At 33.8% G+C, this 27,193-nt stretch overlaps 1 pseudogene; it reads right to left on the reverse strand.

The window, feature by feature from the left end:
- Positions 1-4,566: 4,566 nt before the first annotated feature.
- LOC122282513 lies at positions 4,567-13,189 on the reverse strand (annotated as a pseudogene).
- Positions 13,190-27,193: the final 14,004 nt, after the last annotated feature.

The following is a 27,193-nucleotide window of genomic DNA, read 5'->3' on the forward strand; positions in this document are numbered from 1 at the left end:
AATATCCATATCTCAAAATACCAAAATAACAGAAAATAACAAATCTACTAAATAGGACTCTTCAATAAGTACTCGTACCATTTGACACTTATTCCTCTAAGATCTTTAAACCTTGCTAATACTCCTTACTCTTGATTTCCAGTTGAATCATCATAATTATCTAAAAAATATTGTGGAGATAAGGGGTAAGTTATCAACAACTCAGTAAGTAGAGAACATATACTAGTATGTAAACTTAAGCATTTATAGAGTTCAGAATGTAGAACAAAACATTTCAGTTTCAATATGTAGACCTCAAAACACGTTTTACCAGACTATTAGAGCGACAATTCTAATGTTCATATTAAAAAATCTTTTGGCATAACATAACTGAACACAATCATCTTATCGTATCATATCATATCATATCAGAACATCACACCAAAATAGAGACCATGTTTAACCCCTAGTAGGGTTGTGCATTCTATGAAAAGCCATATAGAACATAAATAACCATGATACCAAATCAATTGCACTCAAAACAGGACCGCTATTGTATCTTGTGGCTAGGCTAGAGGCTACTATTATGTCCCGTGATAGGGCTATAGGTCACTATTATATCTCGTGACAGGGTTAGAAGTCACTATTATGCCCTATGACAGGGCCAGAGGTCACTATTATCACCCGTGACTAGTTTAGAGGCCACTATTATCACCCATGACTGATTTAGAGAGAGAGAGAGAGAGAGAGAGAGAGAGAGAGAGGAGTGAAAATAAATGTGGTGTGGGTGAGTGGGGAGAGAAAGTATCGGAGAGGAGAGGTGATAGGGTGGAGATGGAATCGCGAGAGAGAAATCTTCAGGGTGGGAGGAAGAAGAGGGAAAATAAAGGGTACTGACCTCCAAGAAACGACGTCGTTTCCTTCTCCAACAGGTTGGGCTTCGCATGGCTTGGGCCTAGGCTTAGGTGTTGGCCTGGGTGTTACATCCTCTCCCCTATAAAAAAATTTTGTCCTCAAAATTTGTTACACTTAAAGTAAAGTCTAAAGCACTTATCCATCTCATCAATTCCACACTTATTTTAATCTTCGATCATTGTGTCAAACCTAATATTCCAAGATACTAACCTTTTGATATTGTCTCTTGGTGCCTCACATACATTCTAATCCCTTAGGTATATACATTCGCACACAAAATATTGACTGCCATAGTCGCCAGTGTCCAATTCAAGTCTAAAATGTAAACTTCCAAAATAGAACTAAAAGCTTAATAGTGATTCCACCCAAATTATTAGCTTAACCTCATATAAAATAGTAAATAACACTGTCCGCATAATATTATAACTTCATACGAATAGCGAAATAAAGCTTTCTAAAGTTTGGAACTTTTTTTTTTTTTTTTTTAAAGAACTAACTACTGTTTTATTGGATTTTGGGGCTACCATTCTTTCATCTCAACAGATTATGCTAAGTTTTGTACCTTAGGCATTATACTTGTGGCAGAGCCGTATACCACTATTATACTTGTGGCAGGGCCTTAATGGAGCAGATCACAAACATAATCAAAACCATAATAGAATCAGATGCAAAATCAGAAAGTCATGCCAATGGTTTTAAAATGCGATATCATATCAAAATAGAGTACTGAATAGATTCATATAATCTTACATATTCAAAAACAAATTCAGAATATCTTCACATCACATGCACAAATTTTGAAATTTCATATTTGCTCTTTTTGCACAGTTCAAAAACATAATGCCAAAAATTTTCTCATTTCTACACTAGTCGTGAAAAAAATAATTTTCTCTTTTATACATATTTCATTAATAGTAGAATAAATAACTGAGACTGTTTCAAATTTCTTTTCACAACAAAATATGCATATTTTTCAAAATCAACCTCAGTTCATTTTTTTGATGCAAAATCTAGTATATGAATCTCGCTTATCTAGACCTTTTAATTTCTCTAAATTTTCTTACAAGAGTGTCAAAGGAATATCAATCGTCGCCTATAAAATAGTAACGTAACCTACGTAAATTTCCAATCGAACACATACTTTATAATTAAAACTGAAGATACAAAAATTTATATTTTCCTTAATGCCCAAAACTCATCGGAACCATAAAATATTTACTCGCCCCAAAATACTTTGATATGCACACAATTACTTCAAACAAATACATGATTAAATCCTAAGATCATATTACTCCATAAAGTGGTCTTATAATATTCTCCAAGCAAACAAGTGATCTTGACATCAAAATATATGTAGTAAGCCCATTATATCCAGCCGTGGCCCATAAATCTGTGCAGCCCATAATGCAATATAACCCATAAAAACTATCTGCAAGCCCATGGCCCATTTCAATAAGCACGGTCCAAATTCCAAAATGCATACCAACTTGTAAGTGACAAAGATAAGAGTGAGGGTTACTTGAACTGCGGCAGAGACTGAGAGATAGGAGGGCTTTTGGAGAGAGATATAGAGGGGTAGAGTGAGAGTGTGTGTCTCGCATAGAGAGAGAAAAAGCCTTACCTTGGGAGCTTGCGTCAAAACAGTGACATTAGCTGGGCGAACGTGGATGAGGCTTGCTTTCTGACGAGTAATAGCGGCTCGAGGCGATGGTGGCAATGGCTGCATGGTGCAACCCTCGTGGTGGTTGGGCGGCTTGTGGAGGAGCCTTATGCAGTGGAGTTACTTGCTGTGTTTTCATGAGTTGAAACAGAGGCTCTCGATGGTTTACAGAGGGAAGGTAGTGGTTGTGCCAGACCATGGCTAGGTGGTGCAGTGGGGGCGCACGACAGGGCTTTGGGTAAACTCGAGCAGACTGAGTGGTGGTTTATACGGCGGCCTGAGGCAGTGTTTCTATGTTGGTTTGCTTGAAAGTATAGGGCTTACGAGGCCTGGGGTGCAGGAGTCTGGCAGTTGGTGACGTGAAGGGGAGAGGTGGCGATCGGCATTATCAGTGGCTGAGGAAGGAGTCGTGGAGGAGCTGCTGGACGTCGGTTGCTCTGTTTTGTTGGTGTAAAAGCAGGGGCATTTCTGTTGACCGTTTACAGTGGCTGGGGACGGTGGTTCAAGTGATTAGCGGTTAAGGATAGTAGAAGAGGAGGAGGAGTGATGGTGCAATGACTAAACTCACTAGGATGTGGACTCTTTGGCCGTGACACAGCAGGGCTCAACCATGGTTGCTTGCGGTTGTGTGGATTTTCGTGGGATGAGGTAGTGGTGAGAGAAGGAGCATGCAACGCTGTGGTGGCTGCCGTGTGGTGTTTCTCGAGGCTGCAGACACTAGTCTCGGTTGACACCACAGTGGTGGTAGAGAAACAACATGGGTGTGGGGGAGCATGAGGTGGACCAGGGTGAATGGTGGCACTGCGATTGGTGGTGGAGAATAGGGCAAACCGACGGCAGACCCAAAACCACATGGAGTAGATGTGAGAGAAACTAACAAGTGACAGGATCTGTTGAGAGGAAGATCTGGGAGTTAGAAAAATAGATTGAAAAAGGTTGGGGAAGGTGGGAATATGGAGGTAAAGTTTTGCTATATACAAGTGAATTCGCATATCGATTTGTATACTAATATTATTATATATCTTTATATTTAAAATTTAAACTGACATAATTTTAATTAAAATTTAACTTTATGACTAATCACCTTAGATGTATGTGTGTGTTAGTTTGCATAATCGATTATAACTAAATATTTTCATGAAGGAAAATCTGGATTGTATTGAGTTTGGTGCTGCCTGGACGTGGAGGCCTGGGGGAGTGAACGTGCGGCAGCCCTAGCTGGGGAGAGTTTCTACGTACATTGGTAAGCATGTATTTATATAGGTAGCCAAAACCCTAGAGAATGACAAAAAATAAAAAATAAAAAATGAAGAAACGTGCATGAGATACTGAATAGTCGTGTCGGGCTTTTGGAATAAAATCCTCGGCCACTACAAAAAATGTCCAGTTGGTCTATTATTTATTAAATGGGCTTAACTCATTTATTGAGTCCAAAATCATACGTTAAATCTTGATGGCCCCGAAAAAATCTTCTTGACTCTTGGGCCTAATTAAACTCCCAGATACCAAATTTTATAGCTAGTATGCTAATACAAAATTATACAATAAATCTGAAATTGTTATAAACTTATTGTATGATCATACATAGCTATTAATTAAGACTATTAAAACTATCAATTAAGACTAATATTTAGCCATTAATCAAGACCATTGAACCATCAATTAAGACCTATCTTTAGTCATCAATTAAGACTTAAACTATACCTACTCCTTTGTACTCTTATATATATGGATATCATTCACTTGTATATTATCAAGTTTTGCATTTGAATAACAACTCTTTCTCTTGCAATATCCTCTCTCTCTTACAATATTATTTCTCTTTTAGTTTCATACACGTTATCAACACGAAGGTTCTGACGATTTTGAAACTAGTAGTCCTCTACTTCAAGTAAGTTTTTCAATATATTTTTATAGTTTTCAAAATGAATATGAAATGTTACATTACTTGTTATTACTTGATAAAAACTCTATATTTATTCTCTTGATTATGTGAATGTTAAACATGGGTCCTAAGGGAGATTGGAAGATAAATCCGATCTCCACTCTCTCAAAGCCAATTCAGTAGCTTTTTGCTCAATTTCTCGTGGAGTCAAATTCTCATCAGTACGAGTCAGGGGAATAGCCCCATGGCCTCTGATTTCCTTATGAGAGCAAAACTCTAATTGTTGAGCCAAGTAGGTCAGATTTTGACCTGCCACATGGAGATTCCCCGGAGGGGGCCCTTGCAGATAGACACAGAGAAATAGTAACCAAAGGTGTTGTTCCTGTTTTATATATATAGAAAATGTCAAATCTTACAAAATTAGAATTCGTTGCTCTTGACATTTCTGGAAAAAATTATTTATCTTGGATCCTTGATGCTGAGATCCATCTAGATGCGATGAACCTGTGAGATATAATTAAAAAAGGAAATCAAGGGTCCCGGCAGGACCGCGCTAAGGCAATCATTTTCCTTCGGCACCATCTTCATGAAGAATTAAAAACTGAGTATCTCACGGTGAAAGATCCACTTATTTTGTGGAATGATTTAAGGGAGAGATATGAGCACAAGAAAACTGTAATCCTCCCTAAAGCTCGTCATGATTGGATGCACCTGAGGGTGCAAGACTTCAAAAGTGTTAGTGAGTATAACTCTGCACTCTTTAAAATTAGCCCACTATTGAAATTATGTGGTGAAAAAGTCACTGATGATGACTTGTTAGAGAAGACATATACTACTTTTCATAGATCAAATGTGCTCCTGCAGCAGCAGTATTGAGAGAGAAAGTTCAAAACATATTCTGAACTTATATCTTGTCTTCTATTATCTGAGCAAAATAATGAGCTTTTGTTAAGAAATCATCAGTCACGTCCTACTGGTTCTATATCATTCTTTGAAATGAATGGTACTAAATTTACACCATTCCCATAAGCGAATGGTGCATCTCTTCAAAAAAACTGAGGGCGTGGACGTGATAGAAAAAACTATAGAAGTGGAGGTCTTAGAGGTGACCATACTAAAAGGGATAATAATAGATATACACCGTACCACCAGAAGTGGTTCAACTCAGAGAAGGGTAAAGGTCCTTAAAATAAATTTTTAAAGAAAGATGAAGATGGATGCCATAGATATAGTATGACTGGACATTGGTCTCGTACCTGTCGTACAGCTAAGCACTTGGTTGACTTATACCAAACTTCTATAAAAGAAGAAACAAAAAAGTTTGAAACAAATTTTGCTGAACCATCAGATGATTTAGATTTTATAGATGGAGAAGATATTACAAACCTTGATGTTTCTGATTTCTTTGAAGATTCTAGTGGTAGAGTTGATCATTTGATTGGTGATGGAAGTGTTCATTTTTAATTAATGTATTTTCTTTATCTTACTATAACTTTTTTTTTTTTTTTATATTTTCCAATGTTTTGTAGTAATGAAAGTTTTATATATTTTGTAGAATTATGAGTTTTACTGATGAACTTTCTATCTCTGAGATGAATAATAGATATGTATGTCTGGCTGACAGTGCTACAACTCACACAATTCTTAAGAATAAAAAATATTTTCAAAATCTAACATTAAGTAAAGCATACATTCATACCATATCTGGTTCATCGAATCTAATTGAAGGCTCCGGAAGAGCTTATATTGTGTTGCCTAATGACACCAAATTTTGTATTAATGATACTCTATTTTCTTCAAGATCCAGAAGAAATTTATTGAGTTTTAAATATATACGTCGTAATGGTTGTCATATTGAAACCACCAACAAAGACAATAAAGAGTATATTCTCATTACTAAAATAATTTCGAGTCAGAAGCTCGTATTAGAAAAACTATCTGCTCTCTCATCTGGATTGTATTATACAGAAATGAGAACAATTGAATCACATGTGATAATGCACCAGAAGTGCATTGACTCCAAAAATATTTATGATTTGGCATGATCGCCTTGGACATCTGGGATTAATAATGATGAGACGAATAATTGATAATTCGTATGGGCATCCCCTAAAGAATCAAAAGATTATCTTACCCAATGAATATCCATGCTTTGCATGTTCTCAGGGTAAATTGATTATCAAACCATTTATATCAAAGGTTGTTTTTGAATCTCCATCATTTTTACAAAAGATTCATGGGGATATATGTGGGCCTATTCAACCATCAAGTGGACCGTTCAGATATTTTATGGTTTTAATTGATGCATCAAGTTGATGGTCACATGTTTGTTTACTTTCCACTAGAAATATTGCATTTGCTAAACTTCTTGTCCAAATAATTAAACTACGAGCATAATTCCCTGACTATCCAATTAAAACTATTCGATTGGATAATGCAGGTGAATTTACATCTCAAACTTTTGATAACTATTGCATGTCGATAGGAATAGATGTTGAACATCCAGTTGTCCACACATACACTCAAAATGGTTTAGCTGAATCATTAATTAAAAGGCTTCAGATAATCGCTAGACCTTTACTCATGAAATCAAAACTTCTTATTTCTGCTTGGAGACATGCTATACTTCATGCAGCATTGTTGATTCGAGTTAGGCCATCGGCATATCACAAATATTCTCCATTATAGCTTGCATTTGGTCAACAACCAAATATCTCTCATCTTCGTATTTTTGAATGTACATTATATGTTCCAATTGCACCTCCACAACGTACAAAAATGGGCCCTCAACGTAGACTTGGGATATATGTTGGGTTTGATTCTCTATCTATTATTAGATACCTTGAGCCTCTTACATGGGATATGTTTAAGGTACGTTTTGAAGATTGTCATTTTGACGAATCCATTTTTTCAATATTGGGTAATGAGAAGTTAGTGCCTGAAGCACGACAGGAAATTAATTGGAAAAATAAAACACTTTCCCGATTTGATCCTCGTATAAATGAATGTAAACTAGAGGTTCAAAAGATTATTCATTTGCAAAGTGTTGCAAATCAATTACCGGATGTATTTACTGACACTAAAGGTGTGGTAAAATCATATATTCCTGCTGTTAATGTTCCAGCAAGAATTGTAGTCTCTAAATGACAAGTTGCCAAAATAGCAATAGGTGAGTCTAAGATACGCCTGAAGTGTGGATGATCTATTGGTGCTAAGGATAAAATTACTCGGAAAAGAAAAATACAAAATGAATTTGGTACTCTTGAAGAGTCTTTACCCACACAGGCCATAAGAGTAATTGATGCTCTTGAAGAGACTAAATCTCTTGAAAAAGAACCTCCTGAAGAGGTATTTAATGAAATGTCTTCCCTTGAAGAGAGACAGGTACCTGAAAATAACGAGATCTCGATATATTTTATGAGTACTGGAGAAATTTTGAATAGAAATAAAACTGTTGTTGACAACATATTTTCATATAAAATGGCACTCGACATTACTAGAAGTAATGAAGAAATTGAGTCAAGAACTGTCGAAGAATGTTGACGTAGAAATGATTGGCCAAAATGAAAATCAGCTATTGAATCTGAATTAAACTCGCTAGCAAAGCGAGAGGTCTTTGGACCAATTGTACAAACACCAAAGTGTGTAGTACCTGTTGGATATAAATGAGTATTTATACGTAAGCTTAATGAGAGCAATGAAATTGTGTGATATAAAGCACGACTTGTTGCACAAGGCTTCTTGCAGAAACTGGGGATTGATTATAAGGAAACATACTCTCCTGTTATGGATGTAATCACATTCAAATTTTTGATTAGTTTGGTAGTTACAAAAGGATTGGATATGCAGTTGATGGATGTGGTCACTGCATATTTATATGGATCATTAGATCATGACATATATATGAAAATCTCCGAAAGATATAAAATGCCTGAACCTTCTAATATGAGTACATCCAGAAATATGTATTTTATTAAATTTCAAAAATCTTTATATGGGTTAAAGCAATCTGGACGCATGTGGTATAAACGCCTTAGCGAATATCTATTGAAAGAAGAATTTGAGAATAATCCAATATGCCCATGTGTTTTTATTAAGAAATCAGACTCCGAATTTGTTATTATTGCAGTTTATGTTGATGATCTAAATCTTATTGGAACTCCTCAAGAGATCAGAAGAACTGCTACATATTTAAAGAATGAATTTGAAATGAAGGACCTTGGCAAAACGAAATTTTGTCTTGGCCTACAGCTCGAACATTTACAAAATGGAATTCTCATTTATCAGTCAAATTATATAGAGAAAGTCTTGAAACACTTTTACATGGACAAAGCTTATCCCCTGAGTATTCCAATGGTTGTTTGATCACTTGATATGTAGAAAGATCCATTTCGTCTTTGTGAAGATGATGAAGAAATTCTTGGTCCTGAAATACCTTATCTCAGTGCAATTGGAGCCCTGATGTATCTTGCAAATTGCACTCGGTCTGATATTGCATTTTTAGTTAATTTACTTGCAAGATATACTTCCGTACCAACTCGAAGACATTGGAATGACATTAAACATGTCCTTCGATACCTCCGAGGTACGGTTGATATGAGATTATTTTATCAACATGGTTCAAGTCCACAATTAGTTGGATATGTGGATGCAGGTTATCTTTCAGATCCACACAGAGGTAGATCTCAAACTAGATATATATTTATTTATGGAAATTCTGCTATATCATGGAGATCTATCAAGCAAACACTATCTGCTACCTCTTGAAATCACTCAGAGATCATTGCAATCCATGAGGCAAGTCGAGAATGTATTTGGCTAAGATCAGTGATTCAACATATTCAAGAAAAGTGTGGTCTTCTAGTGATTAATGATAGTCCAACAATTTTATACGAAGATAATGCTGGTTGTATTACTCAAATTAGAGGAGGATAGATCAAAGGTGATAGAACCAAACATATTTCACCTAAATTCTTTTATACCCATGAACTTCAGGAGAAATGTGAAATTAATGTCAAGCAGATACAGTCAAGTGATGATCTGGTAGATTTATTCACAAAAACATTACCAACTGCAACATTTAAGAAGATTGTGCAGAATATTGGAATGCGAAGACTAGAAGACTTATTATCATACACTTTTCAGGGGAGTAATGTCTTGAAAACTTGTGCTGATTGTATTCTTTTTCCTTCGCTAAGGTTTTATCCCATTGGGTTTTCCTTTGCAAGGTTTTAATGAGGCAATCTTAAAACACTTGGTCATATAAATAAATATTGTACTCTTTTTCCTTCGCTATTAGTTTTTTCCCTCTGGGTTTTTTCTTGGTAAGGTTTTAACGAAGCATATTCTTTATGTATGGTCATCCAAAGTGGGAGTGTTATAAACTTATTGTATGACCATACATAGCCATTAATTAAGACCATTGAAGCTATCAATTAATCTTTAGCCATTAATGAAGACCATTGAGCCATCAATTAAGATCTATCTTTAGCCATTAATTAAGACTTAAGTTATTCCTACTCCTTTGTACTCCTATATATATGGGTATCATTCACTTGTATATCATCAAGTTTTGTATTCGAATAACAACTCTTTCTCTTACAATATCCTCTTTCTCTTGTAATATTATTTCTCTTTTAATTTCATAACAGAAATAAGGTTTCCAAAATATTGGCTTATTAAATGTAATTTACTGGACACGTAGTTTATCCAAAATTTCTTATTATATCTCAAGTGGCTATCCATACTTATTAACCAAATAAAAATATTATATATATATTGAAAATACGCAGGTTTGGGCCTTGGCCTGGCCTGGCTTTGCACCGGATCAAGCTGAGTAATAAATTTTTTAAAAGAATGACCAATTTTTACAAAAGCTAGTGCTACTAATTAAGAATTAGAAACTAATAATAATATATTTGCAACTTGAATCGATCACACTTCACTTTATTCAGACATTAATCTGACTTTGAATAGTCACCAAAACTGTCATCTCATCAGAATAAGAAGAAAGAGACCAAGAAATATTTCGTATTTTCTATGGTCTGCCGCCCCGACCTTATATATTTAGATGCATGTGTTGAGCAATCTGCTAAACTAATTAATTTATTCTACATGGACGCTTTTTTTTTTTTTTTTTTCTTTATGAACATGTAAACGTAACCATTTCAAGTATTCCTTGTGATCGACAACCACCGATGCAGAGGTCCATGCGGCTTCTAGGGGCACATGATCCACCATTGAAGATGCTACAAAATCCTTGAGCACAATTCTAGCATGTGTGTAGCCATCTTCATCCTTGTACACGACATCAATGACACGTGCAAGGTTGAGAACTCGCATGAGAATTCGCATGGGGACTTCGGTTGGGTAGAGACACACTTTGTTTATATCCTTCCATGCATCTGTCAACTGTTTCCTCAATTCATGGACTGCTTCTTCTTCTATAACACCGTGCTGTGTCATGTAGCATTCAACAGCCGAAGCAACGTGCCCTCTCTTTTGCTCAAACTGTAAGTATTATTATTGAAGAATCGTTTATATATGTTAGTATACAAATTAATAGGGCAATTTTATAAATTATTATTATAAAGAAAAAAAGAGAGAAATAATTAAACCTTGTGTGACACAATGTCATCCATGAGTCGGCAAACCACTGCTAAAACTGTGACCATTCTGGGGTCACTGAACAACCATTCGAAGGAATCCTTTGTGAAAAGTTCACCCATTCCAACTAAGGATGTGGTTACTAACATTGCGTAGGCAGAGATAACAAGAGCAAGGGGCATATATTCGTCCATTGTTGGTATGTATTTCTGGTGGAACAATTTGGCTTCATGGTGGTATGCTCTAACTTGATTCTTCATCTGAGACAATGTACGTACGTAGATATAAGCAACTCACAATCAGGACAAATACTTATGCTTTTGAAACCTATAATATAGTCAAACATAATATTTCCTGTTATGTATGTTTGTTTGCTTGCTTGCTTAATTTCTCTGAATATATAAATTATGATGCTTACATATTCTATTGCATATTGGACCTGATACGATTTTCCTTCACCTAGGTTTTGCTCCATTTCAGTGTAAATGTCTAGGAGTGCCTGGTAACTCATTTTCATGTACTCCAGGAGTTTATCTGCGGTTTTCATATCCCACCTGTAAAATAGGTAGTTTATGAGCAATTTAGTTTTTCCAGTTAATCAGAAAAAATAAAGAATAAATGCAAATATTATCAGGATGTGTTTCAATCTCAACCTCTCGATTGCTTCAGTAAAGAGGTCAAGTTCTTCCATTGTCATACACATCATAGATATCATCAATAACAGAGGTCATGGAGATCACTTTGGTTAGCATCCTCCTAGCAAAGCAATATTGGGGCTCAAAGTACACTCCCAATATCTAAAAATAGCACTCAACCACCCTGTCTCTGATAAAGGGTAGCTTCCTTGAAAAGTCCAAGTCTTTCCACCAGCTGTTAAACATAATTTAAAAGAATCATTCTATCAATTACCTACAATTATCATATCATCATGTACAAGCTAGCTTACATCTCTTGCAAGTACTCTGAGATGGAGCTTAATAACTGACCTGGCAATGTCAGAAAGTTCTTTTTGGTGCACTTTCTGCAATAGGTTGAAATCCAACTTTGCAAACTTAAGAAGAGCTTTATCATGTGAAGCGTCTTCTTGGTATACAGAAAAGTAATGCCTTGCCTTTAGCCTTTGTAGTCCTTTCCAGATAGGCTGTTTCAACGCATGGGTTACTTGTGCTGCTAGAGGCCCGCTTAATTAGGATGCTACAGACTGAAGATGTGTGGTAGTGAAGACAAGAGCCTCATCTAGTATATCTTCACCTTTTAGCCTGAGATGTGTGGCTTCATATAAGCTTAAAATTCCTTTCACATCATTGCAAAGCGATCCCTTAAAATTCCCTTTGCTGTCCTTGAACTTGTTGAACATATCTACCTCACAATATTCCAATGACATGAAATGAGTCACCCCATGGAAGGAGAATAATATATATATATATCTATATCTATATATATGTGTGCGTGCGTTAAATAGTACTGTTAGGCACATTTTAATCCCATAATGAAACGGGTTCTGTCTTTAACTCTTAAAACCTTTAATTAGTTGATCATGTTTCCCTTGAAAAATAATTCTGCAACCCTATAGAAAGGAATTGAAACTAGCATTTTTTACCACACGAAACGAAATAGCCGTCTTGTCTAAGCAGTCGAAATAGCAGGGCAACACTATAGAGGTCATAATTATATTCAGGGTCATCACTTTCATGAGTCTTCTGCAGTTGTTGCAGAATTTCTTGAATCTCATTATCAAAATGGTAAGACACGCCTAAGCGCTGAATTGCATCAACCAAGTTCAGTTTTTGTGAAGGCTTCTCAACCAGAGCCGTGAGCATCGTCCTCACATTTTCCTTCAATTCTTCAATTTTTTGCCTCACATTCACATCAGTTTCCTGTATGAGCAAAAAGTATATATGCACTGTGACTCGTCCATGGAATAATATCATACTTTCAAGATATAAATATTATCCCTTGAAATGTAAGGGCTTTTAAGCTAGCGTTAGTTACACCGAGAAATGCAAAAGTAGGAATTCAGAAGCATATGAGAGGCAATGGTCACCCCAAATGCTGGGTTGAAAATTTGCTAAGCGACGGTTAATTTCTGGCATAACACGATTCTGAGTTGTTGGAGCAGCTACTGGTGAAACTTGAACAGACATTTTAGAAGTTAATTGGGACCGTGCGTAGTATTGGAGATGGTGGTTCTAATTAATGGCACTTCTAGCTAGTGCTTTTAGTTCTAGGGGCTAGTATGAGATCATAAACAGATTGCAGGACATTTAGGTATTTATAGAAAGATTAGTGCTGTAAACGACGAATGGAATGACGTTACAGACCTGTATCAAAAGTTTTAATTTCCTTCCTTCTTTCTTTCTTCTTTCTTTCCTTCCTTCTTTCTTTTTTCTTTCCTTATATTTTTTTATAATAATAAATATCTATCCCATTATTACAGGAATAAACAGTAAATTTCTCATTCCATTTTTTTTTTTTATCCATATGTGTTCGTGTATAAGTAAATATCGCTTATCCGTGTCGTACCCCTGACTCTGTGTATGAACTGTGAAGAGTGAAGTGCGAAGACCGAACTAAAAACACATAAATTTCACAACTTAAAATTCATAAAATAAATTTTTTCATTATTAGAGTTTCTATACTATACATTAAACATTTCAACTTTAAATTATAATAAAATACTAATTATTTTTTTACTTTACTTTTTTTTAATTAATTATTTACACATTTATTCATTCTCTAGTCCCATTAAATATATAACATATATGAGCATACTAATTATTTTTTATTTTTCTTTTTTTTGTAAATTAATTATTTACACATTTATTCATTCTCTAATCCCATTAAATATTTAACATATAGGAACATCTGCTGTTTATAGAGACTATTGCAGTACAAGTTTCAGAAAAATAGTGGATGATTTAACTTGCTGCAGATTCAAAAATATTCAATCAGCAGCAACATAAAAATTTCAATGTTCTCTCTATTGGCCCTATGCAATATGGCCAAGAACTATAATGATCATAAAAAAAAAAAAATTCTGTTTGTATTTTTGTTTTTTTGTTCAAATTTGCTCTAAACAATTTTTTGTATAAGATAATAAAAAAATACAACTAAGCTAACGTGCAAAGCACGTTTGGCCTACACTAGTATATAAATATATATCTATTCTTGACTTCTCTCCTCGACTGCTTTTCTCTCTCTCGTCTGTATATTATATCCAAGAGAAATGATATTTATAGTCGTGATTGTACAAGCGTCGTGCAGTCGCTTTGAAAAAAATGAATTAATATGGGACCCACATAAAAAAAAAAAACTTTTTAATCGTAGACCGTATTCTTTTTCAAAGCGATTGCGTGATATTTGTAATTCCACGACTGTATGTAGCATTTCTGTATACCCAAACGTTTTGAATAAATATTTCGCCAGCAGCGACCCTTGAATTTCTGGGTGATTTTTCGAACTTCTCTGTCTCGCCTATATATTATACCCAAACGGTTTGAATAAATATTTCGCCAGCAGCCACCTTTGAATTTCTGGGTAATTTTTTGAACTTTGATCTTAGTAGAAATAGTCTCGACACGTAGCATTATAGTGCAAGTTAAAAGTCCTAAGAGTCGACTCAGTTCGTGGAAACCGATCGATTACGGACTCCTCCAAGCAGTCAAAAAATACCCCACGGATGCTTACCTCTTTGGACCGAGCACTTCCCCCCTGCACTAACAATCTTGATCACTTCTATGACCCGTGAAACAATATTGTTGACTCCAACTTTCTGTCTTTGATTGTGATTTTACGTCATCAAACTTAACCTTTCCAGTGCACGTGCCTCCTGCCTTCGGGCTTTACAAACGCGCATTAGTTTGTAAAACTCATGCTCAATAAATTACTGTTGATTTACGACCCCATGCCTGCCAGCGGATCATGTATAATAGAATAATATTTCGTACAATTATTTTTACGTAATTTTTGTATATTTTATTAATGTGATTAATTAGTTATATTAATTTTTTTAATATTTAGGGTGTTGGAAAATCTAACAAGGATCAATATTCGGCGTCAATCGCACATGTTTTGAGTCATGCGTAACTGCGTTCGATATGTTTTGAATGGAAAAATGGTATACATATATTATAATTTTGACAATTGTGCCTCCTGCATGCGAACTTTCCCCCACTGATCTAGCTACTTTCCAAATTTTCGTCCACTCTGCCGTCACATTACAATTCTTTTACAATTATTTTAAAATTTATTTTTAAACAATCAATGAAATTATTTCCCATTATTAAAATTAATTTTTAATTTTACAAAATTACCCTCAATTTCACGTAAAGTTATAAAAAAAAAAAAATAGAAAATAACTGTATGGTTATCATTTTCTTTTTAAGTTTAGTTTATTAGATCATTTTTCTGTCGAAACAGAATACACATCCATGCTTGCATACGGAACTAATCATCTAAAAAATCACTTTTTTATATTATTTTTAAACAAATATAACATATTAGATAATTTATACATATGGTTATCAAATAATAAAAAACTTTTTAATAATAGAATTTTTCACTTAAGCTCTACAATTAAATTAAAAGCTCTACAACTTTACTAATATATCACTTTTTAATAGTGATGCTTCTGGTAACTAGAATACCGTCAGTGTTGAATAATCGAGGGCTCCTGGGATAGTGGGATGGATCCTCTCTCTCTCTCTCTCTCTCTCTCGATAGGTATCCTCCCTCTCGTCGTAGCCTATCCCAAACCTTTTCTTTCAAGCAAGACTTGCAATAATTTCCCCCCTTTACGCTCAACATCCAGCCATGAAAGAAGCACCACCTGATATAGACCTCCTCATCTCCCAAACAAATGCTCTTTCTTGGGACGATCGAAATCATTCTAGAACCATCCACGGAAGCAGCTGAAATAATCTCTAATCATGCCCTCATTGGTAAACTCGTCTCATCAAAACCCTTTCGTATCAGGAAAAAGTCTCTCAAAAGTACCGGGCCTAGCTCGCTAGCTCATGTTTGGGGTATACAAATTAATGGCATCGAGAGTTTCAATTGTAATTTTTATTTTTTTCCTTTCAAACATTTTGTTAACATCCTTTTAAAAAAAAAACTGAAATTCAATAATATTCATTTCCTTAACTATTAAAAAAAAAAAGTAAAAAAGAAAAGAAAAGAAAATCGATGATTTATCTGTTTGCTAGATTGCCGAGTAGACTGGTAGGCTATATATATATTCTACGAAGAATAGAGTAAAAATATGAAGCCGGCCACCTTTGAATTCGGGTACGTAATGGTCTGCCAGCTACAGATCGAGCTGGTTTCTTTGCATGTGTAATATTTGGACTTTGATCTCAGGATCGAAAAGTCTCTCCCAAAGCCACCCATTCAGATAATATGCCATTTAACTTATGTACGTACGTTCTTGATTCCTCTAACAATAGAACCAAAAATATGAAGCCACCTTTGAATTTGGCCAATTGCCTGGTCATGTAAAACAGGTAATATTCTTAATTTGTGTTACTTTTGAACTTTGATCTCGGGATAAGTCTGATCTCCAGATTACAATGCATGCCGCCATTGCGTCAGAGAATGCTGACGTACGATCGTTACTACAGGGAAATCAACCTTCTTAGTCTTAGCTGACGGACAGACACAAACTAAAAATTTGGAATATTCCCGGAACTTACACGTACAGTTTTGACATCCATGCATTTGTTTGAAGAATACACAGTTTTTTTTTTTCTCTGGCAGCTAGTTTGCTTGAGTAAGCTATATCAATCTTATATATGTGCTCAATTTCTTCGACAAACGTAAGAAAATAATCGGGCACCTTTGAACTCTGACTTCGGTAAGAGTCTCCAACACGACCGTGCGCCCATTCGATAATAGTTTCGATTGTCGCCTGATATACATAGACAAGTCTTTTGTCGTCTTCGGAGCTGGAAATGAGGAACCAAAGAAATTGTGACGCCAAACAGAATAATAATTATTTTGCAAGCTAGTTTCAAAAGATAATTTATAGGGAAGAACACAAGAGAACCGCACAAAAACATAGAAAAACACCATTGATGTTCAATTCAAAATTATATCAAATAAAAAAATGTCAAAAATTAGCCCACAAGATGGGTTGTATAGCCAAAAATTATACTTAGCAGAATTTTACCAAAAATAACAAAATTTCAATAATCATGTCAAAATTAAATACGTAATAAAAGAAGTAATTTGTCAAAAATCTAGCTCAAAATGGGTTCAGAATCAATTCCCCAATGATAAATAAAATATTCCCATAAAAGGAAAAAAAAAAAAACAAAAAAGAGGGATTCAAAAAGGAAAACAGTGGATTTTGACATCGGAAAAGATGCGCACCGAGAGAAACTCTGTGGCCACGACGTGCGCTGAGAAGAGCTTTTCAATTTAGGGTCATATATGTAACAGCTCACTAGAAATTCAATGGTGGAATTTCTATTAGTTTTAGGATCCTCGTGAAAAGTCCATAAGTTTTCGCGAATCAACCTATTGCATAAGTTTTAGTCTATCAATATAGTGTTATCACTCACTATGGTGTCAAAAATGTGATTTTTATTATTTGAGATAGTTAAAAATGTCAGAATGTATTATGGTCTATGCCATTAAACTCAGTTAATTATTTAGGATTTTATGACGCACTAACCCATTTTCATATTTTCATATGAAATGCCTATTTGAAACTATGAATTTATTTTTAGGGGCACTTTGGGGTTGAATTTTGATAAACGATTTTCATTATAGGTTCATATGAATACTTAGGACTTTTCAGTACTAAGTTTATCATATACTTTTTTTGAAGTGAATAATAACCTCAATAAGCGCATCAAGTGCAACGTTTTCAAAAATCATATTGTGGAATGTCCAAATTAGATTAGAGAAGTTTAATTGGATACTTGGTAAGATATTAGCCACACATAGTGAGTAGTATTAGACACTTGACATCATGAGAGATGTTTGATGGATTTGAAGGAATCAAGGTGTGAGATCATGCCACTTAAGCAACAACCCTATTTCATCTGACTAATCAAATTGTGCCAAATCAAAGAGGATTTATACTCTAGTAAAACCCTATATAATTGGAATCCAATTCAGAACCCAAAAACATGGTTGAAACTGAAATCTTAAATGGTTTTATCCAAATCCTAAAGTTGACCACAAAATCCTAACTGAATTTATTTATAGCATTGTATTTAATCACTTGATTAAATTATTTTCACATGCTATTAATTTTTCAAATTTATGTTAGAACATCATTATCTAACCATTCAAATCTTGGATATTTGATTGGGTCAAGAGAAATTGATTTTGGGCTTAATAGCAACCCAAACCTTCTTAAAACCCTAAATTAAGGCAATTAAGGCCCATTCGGTTAAGATCCATTAAGGCCCATGAATTTGGCCACATTAGCATTGCTTCTTAGCTCAGTTTTGCACCCTCACTTGGCTGACCAGATATTTCAAAAAGAGGCTTAGAAGGTTCTAGAAGGAATAAGTTAAAAGGGCCACTTCACTCTTTCAACTCAATACTCCATTATGAGGAAATATCTTGGAATAGTTTTGTCCACTTTTTTTGGGTCATCAAGAGCAACACCCAAGCTCACTATTAGCCCTCTCTTCATCTCTCGCTTATCCAAGATGTCTTGCAGCTCATTTCACAATCATCTCACCTTTTTTTCCCACATTTTTTAGAAAGAAAACCAAAGACTTTCTCGGACAACTTTTAGGAGTTCTTTTGCACCCTCATTTTGAAGCTTTTGTAAGTTTTTTCTCTTAAAGTTTCCTTCATAAAAATTGTTCATTTTTTAGTTTAGTTTACATGGATATATTATTTGTTTTATTTGAATATCTTGGTCATTCAAATATTATTTAAACCCCAAAAAGGTTATTCTATGTAATAAACTGGAGAATATGTTATATTTTGGATTTTTTGACCCAGCTAATGGATAGATCTTAGTCCAAAATTTTTATGGAGTATGAACAAGTATATATGATTATTGGTTGAGGATCTTTTACATGATTAAAGGTTTTGATGAAATATTTTCTTAGATCTAGAAACTTAGAAATTGGAAAAGGAAAAATAGTTTCTGTTTTGAGAAAGTTTAAATCTTTAGTGGTTGAAATATATTCTAATGACTTTGATAATTTTATTAGAGGATTCTAAGCCTCTTATATATATGTTAGAATATTATTTTAAAAATATTTGATGTTATTTTTGAATATATGAAACTTTATACAAAGAGATATTCAAATAGGCCAAAGTGTTGATGTTCTTAATTAAATTTATGTTTTAGTTGATTTTTAACCATGTGATCTTGAATTTGAAGCCTAGATCTATTTTAGGAAACCTTTTTTAATCATATGAGGTTTTGATTTGAAGATCATATCTTTATAATTCATGGATCCAAAGGTTGATCAAAATAAGTTAGAAACAAAAATCTGTTTTTAGAACTTAGAAAGAAACAAAAAATTTCAAGTATTGTTTTAGTGATTTTGATGACTTTTGTTGATGATTCAAAACATGATTATTCTTAGAAATATGTTATGAATATGTTAGAAGAATGATTTGTATTTTGGAAGTTCTTGGAGATGTTTTGAAATAAATCAAACTATAGGATTCAAGGGTTTGCCTTTTTAGTTAAAAAGTTTGGATCCTTTTTTTGAAAAGTTGGGTGTTGATGATTAGCATATTTTAGTGGATGTTTTAAGAATATTTTAAACTTAGTATAGGAAGATCTTTGTTGCAAAAATTTAGTTTGATCATGAGTTTTGAAATTGAAAGAATTGTAACAAAAATCAAGGAAAAAAGCCTATGCAAGTTTCGGCCCCTATAGAGTTTTTATAGGTTGTGTTTAGTTTTAAACTTTTTTGATTTACTATTTAAGTTTAGGATAAAATTTACATGAGATATATAAATTTTGGTTATTTTTGGAGTTAGGATGTAAAATCCTTAAATTAGGGGTAAAAGAGTCATTTTCTTACATGTAAATGGTGAAATAGTAATTTTACTCTAAGTTAATAGTTTTTCATATTTCTAATTATTAGTGATTAATTTCTAACTTTTAGAAATAACTATTTTTAGTTACTCGTAATCGCGCTTATAATTGCTTAGAAAATGCAAAGGTTGGACGAGATAAGTTAGCTTTTAACTTACTAGCAGTTTATTGTATATGAGTGATAAGTAAAAGAACTACAGTGTATATATGTATGTTATTATATATTTCATGCATACTAAGTTATCACATATTTATTAGTTACATAGAATTTATTCTATCACGAATTATTTATCTATTACACAAGATATTCTATGACGTATTGTTATACATTACAAGTATGTCATGTTAAGTATTCCATTTGTTACATGCATGTCATGTCGTGTAATATTTACTGTTGCAAACATGTCATATTAAGTATGTTATATGTTACATGTTATGCCATGTTATAAAATATTTTTTTTTCAAGTAAGTCATATCTTTCGAGTTATGTCCAAGTCAGTTATATCTAGTATTGCCCAGATGACTAACACAAGAGGGAGGTTGAATTGAGTTATATTTGAGAAATTAACAATTATAAATCAAATACACAATATAAAATATAAATAAAATATAAAGCAGCAATAAATATAAAGAGTAAGAGTAAATTCTCTATGTTAACGAGGTTCGGCCTCACTGCTTACGTCCTTGCCTCAAGCTACCCTTTGAGTATACTTAAATTCACTATTCAATCTCTTTCAGGTGGAGATAGAAACCTATTACATCTTTGAACAACACCGCTACAAAGGATTTGTATAGAACACCTTCTATACTTGCAATCACTTTACATGTGGTGATTCAACTATTTCCTGTGTAGAACACTTTTTACATATATAAGAGTTATACACACCCTTTTACTGATACAAAAGTTGATAGTGGATAGGTTATCAAAAAATACTACTCAATGAGTGAAATAAGAACAATACAGCGCAAACTATATCTCTCAAAATGAACAAGGGTTAAGGGTCAATACTTAGAGAAAAAAAAATAAGAGTTTTGAATGAATATTATATGCTCTTGGTATTGTGAATGTGAAACTCTCAAATGATCTATTATAGTCATATGAGGCTTCATATTCAAACTTAAAAAGATTTACATGTCAAAGACAACATCATTCACTTTTTAAAAATTTCAAATCTAATCTTTTTACTTTTTGCATATGACAAAAGGAGCACAATTTACTTTTCAAAAATTTCAAATCTAAACTTTTTACTTTTTACATATGATAAAAGGAGTATAATTTACTTTTTAAAATTTTCAAATAAAATCATCTACCTTTTGCATAAGTCAAAAAGAGCATCAATTAATTTTAAAAATATTCAAATAAAGCATGCACATGTGAAAGATAACAATTAATCATCTTTCAAAAATTTTAAAATATTTATGCACATATGGAAAATTTATTTTAATGCTTTATGATAAAATATTAATTTTGAGCGTTAATCCTAATTTCGAATTTTTAAGAGATTTACAATATTACTCTATAATTTTAATGTGAACTTGTTCCCTTCTTACTCATGCTTGGTTCTTTGATGTGCTTCGCTCCATTGTGTGGACAATTTGAGTTTGAGACTCATTTATTTTTTGAATTCATTTGTTATCATCAAAATCTATGTGTACATTTATAATTACATGAAACTTGAAACCTTGGGTTCAACATTTAGGATACTCGCGATGTAATCATTATGATTGTTCGATCATCTCCATTTGTAACTCAAGCGAGGTACTTTTAGCAAAATCTTTTTTATTGTCTTAATTTAGTTCAAGTTTAATTATGCAGATACACTTGGCGTAATCATTTTAATTGTTAAGGTATCTTATTTAAAATACTCGTGATGTAATCATTTTGATTGTCAGAATATTACTAAGTACTACTGGTGTAATCATTTTGATTGCTAGGGTACGTGATTTAAAATACTCATGATGGAATCATTATGATTGTCTGAGTATCTCTGACGGAATATGTTGGACTGAATCATTCTGATTGTTCACTATTCCTGATGACACCACTGGCAAAATCACTTTGATTGTCAGTATTTAGATCAAATTTATGCTAAATTATGTTTCAGTTCAAGTTCATGTCATGAAGTTCAGTTTAAGCAGTTAAAGAAGTAAGATTCCAAGTTTATTTTAACTCAAGTTTCATATCATGTTCATGTGAAGTCAAGTTTCGGATCAAGTTCATGTCAAGCAAGTCAAATTTAGTTAACGTTTCAGTTTAAATTATTTCAGTTATGCTATGTTTTATGTGAAGTTATGCTATGTCAGATGTGAAGTTATACTATGTCATATGTGAAGTTATACTATGTTTTACGGTAAATAATGCTATGCTTACTTATGACTGTGATTATGCATTCATGCTTTTACTGCTATGCATGCATCATTAACCTGTGTGCATGTTTTCTGTTAACTTGCCAACTACCATTCTCCCTAAATGGTAGATCTTTTTACAGGATCTGAAGGAGAGCTGAGGATCGACCAGCTGGAAATGGTCAATTAAGTGAAAGTGCGACTTCGATAATAGTATAGTAGTTAACTTAAATTACTACTTGTACCTATGAAGTTGAATCTCCAGTGCCCTTTTGATCACAACCGATCTGGACTAATGTTGAGATCTTAGTTGGGTAGTATGTCATTATGTATAAAGTATGTTTTAAGTATTTGGGATATTTTTAGTTTGGTGCATAGTACTGCTAAAGAAAAAAAATTTATTCGTTACAAATATTGCATAATACTAGATGTATGTTATAAACATTGCATCTTATATAGTATGAACGGGAGCAGGTAACCTTGTGTTACATATCTCGATACTTCAAATGTTTGTTCAATCCCAAGTGGAATTTAAGGGCATTACAATATGTGCGGTTTTGATAAATGAAACCAAAGTTATGACCAAAATACCAAAACATGTACACCCAAAACTGTCTCAATTAGGAAAAGATCACGATTACTTGTCATTTTTGTGCTAATCTGCCAACTCAAGGGACGTCAACGCCATCAACGTGTCATCTGACAACTCAGTATCATCTAACTTGGATCCTCCTGCAATAGAAAGGACAAAGAAAAATGAAAGACAAGTCATGGATGGACCATGCTTTTGTGGGTGCTGAGTTTTACTTGGAAAGCGTCACGCGGCGGTCTTCTTTGGATGAGTCGAAAAACTGTTCACTCGGGTTCCGGAGCATGGTTCAATAGACTTTATGTGACCAATAAGATTTAGGTACTGTTTGGCCATGAAGAATTCTCATCTCAATACAAAATTCTCATCTCATTATTATAACTTTCTCAAATCCCCATACAAAATATAATAAGCAATTCAATTTTTTTCCTACTTTTTCAAATCTCAAAATAATAATAATATTAAAATATAATATTTTAATATTTAATCTTAAAACTCAAAATTTTCATATGAAAAATCTCAGTGGCCAAGCAGAAATGTGCTTTATATTGTAGATTTTTTGTGTTTATCGAAAATGTATAAATGAACTAGAAGTTGGTAGTAAAGGGAGCATGGTTCAGTAGACTTTATGTGACCAATAGGACTAGGTTTTCTTAGATGGTTACGGAAAGAATAATGATAAGCTTACTACCCTCCTACTGATTAAGATATAATATTGTGATTATTTTACATTTAAATTCCAGTAAATCACACTTTTCTTATTAGTAATTGAATGGGTTTGGTCTCAATAAATAAATTCTAACTCGATTGATCACAACTTAATTTTATGGTCTTAATTTTCAATTTATTACATAAAATTGAGGAAATTAATTATTGTGCACATGTGCAGGTGAGCGACATACATTTGACGGACTCATGTGATTGAAAATGTAGCATATTATATGCTCTTTAAGCTGATAAGCTGATCTGTGCATCTGAATGAAACTAGACTTCACTGAAATTCTAAGCAAAAGCACCAAACTTCAGGATCCACCTTGACTCACCTTGACCTTTCTTTCCAAAAGTGCAACATGTTCACTTCAAGTGGTCTTCCATCAAACGAAAAGTGGATTCAATAAATTTAATTCCATTCACTTTGATTCCAAGTGGACCCACGGCTGCATACCACATGACTTTACTTTGATTCAATGAATTTATCATTCACACGGAAAAGTTCAACCTCACATGGCACGGTTTGTCTTCAAGTGCACGTGTACATTTATTCTTTTCATGTTATATCAAGCTAGATCCTACGTCTTGAAGAATGAAAGGAAAACCGGTGCATGATGATTAAATAAAAAGAGCTGGCGCATGATTGAATAAAAAAATAAAATCATTGAGGGGAAGAAGTGATGAGGAGAGGACGATTGTGAGCTGGCTGAAAATGTGGGTTGGTGGAAGAGGCAGGAAAAAGAAGAGCTGAAAATGATCCCACGTCTGAAATGTGAAGGTCGGTGCTGTTTTTCTCAAAGAAAGAAGAGAAAGAACCCATGATTAAATGAAAAGAGGGTCGGTGCAGGAAAAAAGAAGAGCTGAACGTGATCCCACGTCTGAATAAGGAAAGTCGGTGCAGGAAAAAGGAAATTGAGCTGAAAGCTGAAACATGATCCCACATCTGGAGCCGGTGCATGATTAAAGTGAAAGCAAAGTAAAGCAGGTTCATGGTTAGCTGTCTCTCCACCGAATTTAACATCATTGAAAGAATTCGGTGGGTGGGTTCATTATAGGGTGTTACTCGATTTCATCCAGAGTTAGTTTTTGAATTTTCTGAAACGTGATATGTGGGGAGTAGAGGTTGTTTCTTGAGTTTTCATTAAACGTTGGATGAGAAGGTGTGAGTCGGTGGGATTAGTTTTATTTTGCTGAGTAGGAGACGTGTAGGGACATGGGAGTGTGAAGTCGGTGCTGCCTTAATTTCTTGCAGGAGTTCGATCGGCTGGAGATTATTTTCAGAAAGTGAAAGGAAGTTTTAGTCGGTGTGGATTTATTTTTTTGGAGTAGTTTTAGTCGGTTTGGATGATTTATTTCTGGAGTGGAGTTTAGTCGATGTGGATTTATTTATTTGGAGTAGTTTTAGTTGGTTTGAATGATTTATTTTTGCTACCTAGTCTCTTAAGTTGGAGTGGAGGGAAGTCTATAGAGAGGGACGTAGGTAGTTGTACCTGGAAGAAAGAAGAGAAGCCATGATTAAATGGGAGTGTGAAGGTCGGTGCTGGAGTTTGGAATAAAAGAAAGAGTCGGTCGGTTTCATTGATTGTAGAGAGGTTGTAAAAAGAAATGAGAGAGGAGAAAGTAAAGTGTGTGTCGATCTGGGATTTGGATTGATTTTATATTGTTCAGTCGGTGGGAACAAGCTAGTTCTTTTCTGCTGTGGATTTCAACTGAACGGTGAAGGGGAGTTTTCGTCTAAATTTTTCATTCTCTATTTTGTTATTTAATTTCAATTTAAAGTTTATGGAATATTTTTGAGATTTTTGACTTAGAGATTTTCTCACTTCTTTAAGCTTTCATTTAATAGTGATTACAATTGCTATGAATTAATTTTGAGAATTTGTGATTTAAATACAATGATGAATTCTAGAATCTTGATTTTGGGGCTTTTCAATTTTCAGTTTGTATTTTGTCAATTACTTTCTAATCTAGTTTAATTCTTAGCTTAGTTTTATTAATCTCTTAGTTCCATTGTATATTAGATTGATTAAATTTTAATTAGGACTTAAATAATTTCAGTTTCATCGTTTAATTTTCAGATTAGTTAAGATTGTTCAGTTTAGTTGACTTTTTGATTGTTAATTTCAATTTGTTAGTCATTTACATTTCATTTCGACACTAAAAAAATCTAAAAATATGAATCTAGTCCATGACTAGTGCCATTTTTCATTTTTGTTATACTTTTCCATCCATTACACATACCATCATTTTTATTTTTCTCTTTGTGAATATTTTTACCATTTTAAACGAGTTTGAATTTAAGTAACTTTTCCTAAGGAGACGATCTAGGAATTTATTCCTAATTATTACACGACATCCTCTTGCACTTGGGATGGCCTTTGTGCTACTCATTTTTAAGTGAGTCAAGTTTTTGGCGCCGTTGTCGGGGAAAAGTTGTCTAACTTAAATTTAAATTTGTTATTTTTTTTTTATATTTATTTTTATTATTATTTTTTATTTTTTAACTATCTTATCTCTGGTTATATATTTCATTTGTATCTACCACTCAGTCACTTGAATCTTATTTATGCTATTTAGATTGATGTTTCATGTCATGGGTAAGAGACAATTCAAATAGGTTGCTTAGAGTCACATCAAGTGTTGAGAGTAGTATACACAGCTCAGAGATAGATAGCACTTCTGTCTCTTCTATGAGCGAGGATATTGAAATTGAACAAAACATGGCTGCACCTACACCATGCACTCTTATGGATTATTTGCAACTTGCTCGCACCACTACACTTTCATGCATTGTTTTACCTAATGATGCACCTAATTTTTCTATTAAACATGATATGATGAAGTGATACCTTAGTTCCACGGGATGGATTCTGAGAGTCCTTATCAGCACTTGACAGATTTTGTGTTGGCTTGCACTACTTTTATTACTAGGACCATTACTTATGAATTTATTAGATTTCGTTGATTTCCTTTGTCTTTAAAAGATAAAGTGAATATTTGGTTTAATTCTTTGAGACCTAATTCTATCTCTAGTTGATCTGATATGTAGCGTGAATTCTTACAATTTTTTTTTTCTTTTTTAGAGAACTCAGTTTTTGCAAGAGCAAATTAGTCAATTCAATCAGAAACCTAATGAGACTTTTCAGGCCAGTTAGAAAAAATTTAAAGATTTGGTAAATATCTGTCGACATCATGGCTTCGAATCTTGGAGGTTGGTGAGCTATTTTTACACTGGTCTCACTCCAGAATGCAAGCAGTTTGTTCAGATAATGTGCAATGGGTAATTCTTTAGCAAGGAACCTGATGAAATACTATCATTTTTTGACTATCTTACTGAGAGTGCACAATAGTGGAACACTCGTACTGATCGAGTTCCGCTAACAACACAGCCACTAAGACCTATTTCTGGAGGGGGCATATATGAGCTTAAGAAAAACACTAATGTTCAAGCCCGAATAATTGCTTTAACCAGAAAACTGG

The sequence above is a fragment of the Carya illinoinensis genome, chromosome 11 (assembly GCF_018687715.1).
Source record: "Carya illinoinensis cultivar Pawnee chromosome 11, C.illinoinensisPawnee_v1, whole genome shotgun sequence".
NCBI lineage: Eukaryota > Viridiplantae > Streptophyta > Magnoliopsida > Fagales > Juglandaceae > Carya > Carya illinoinensis.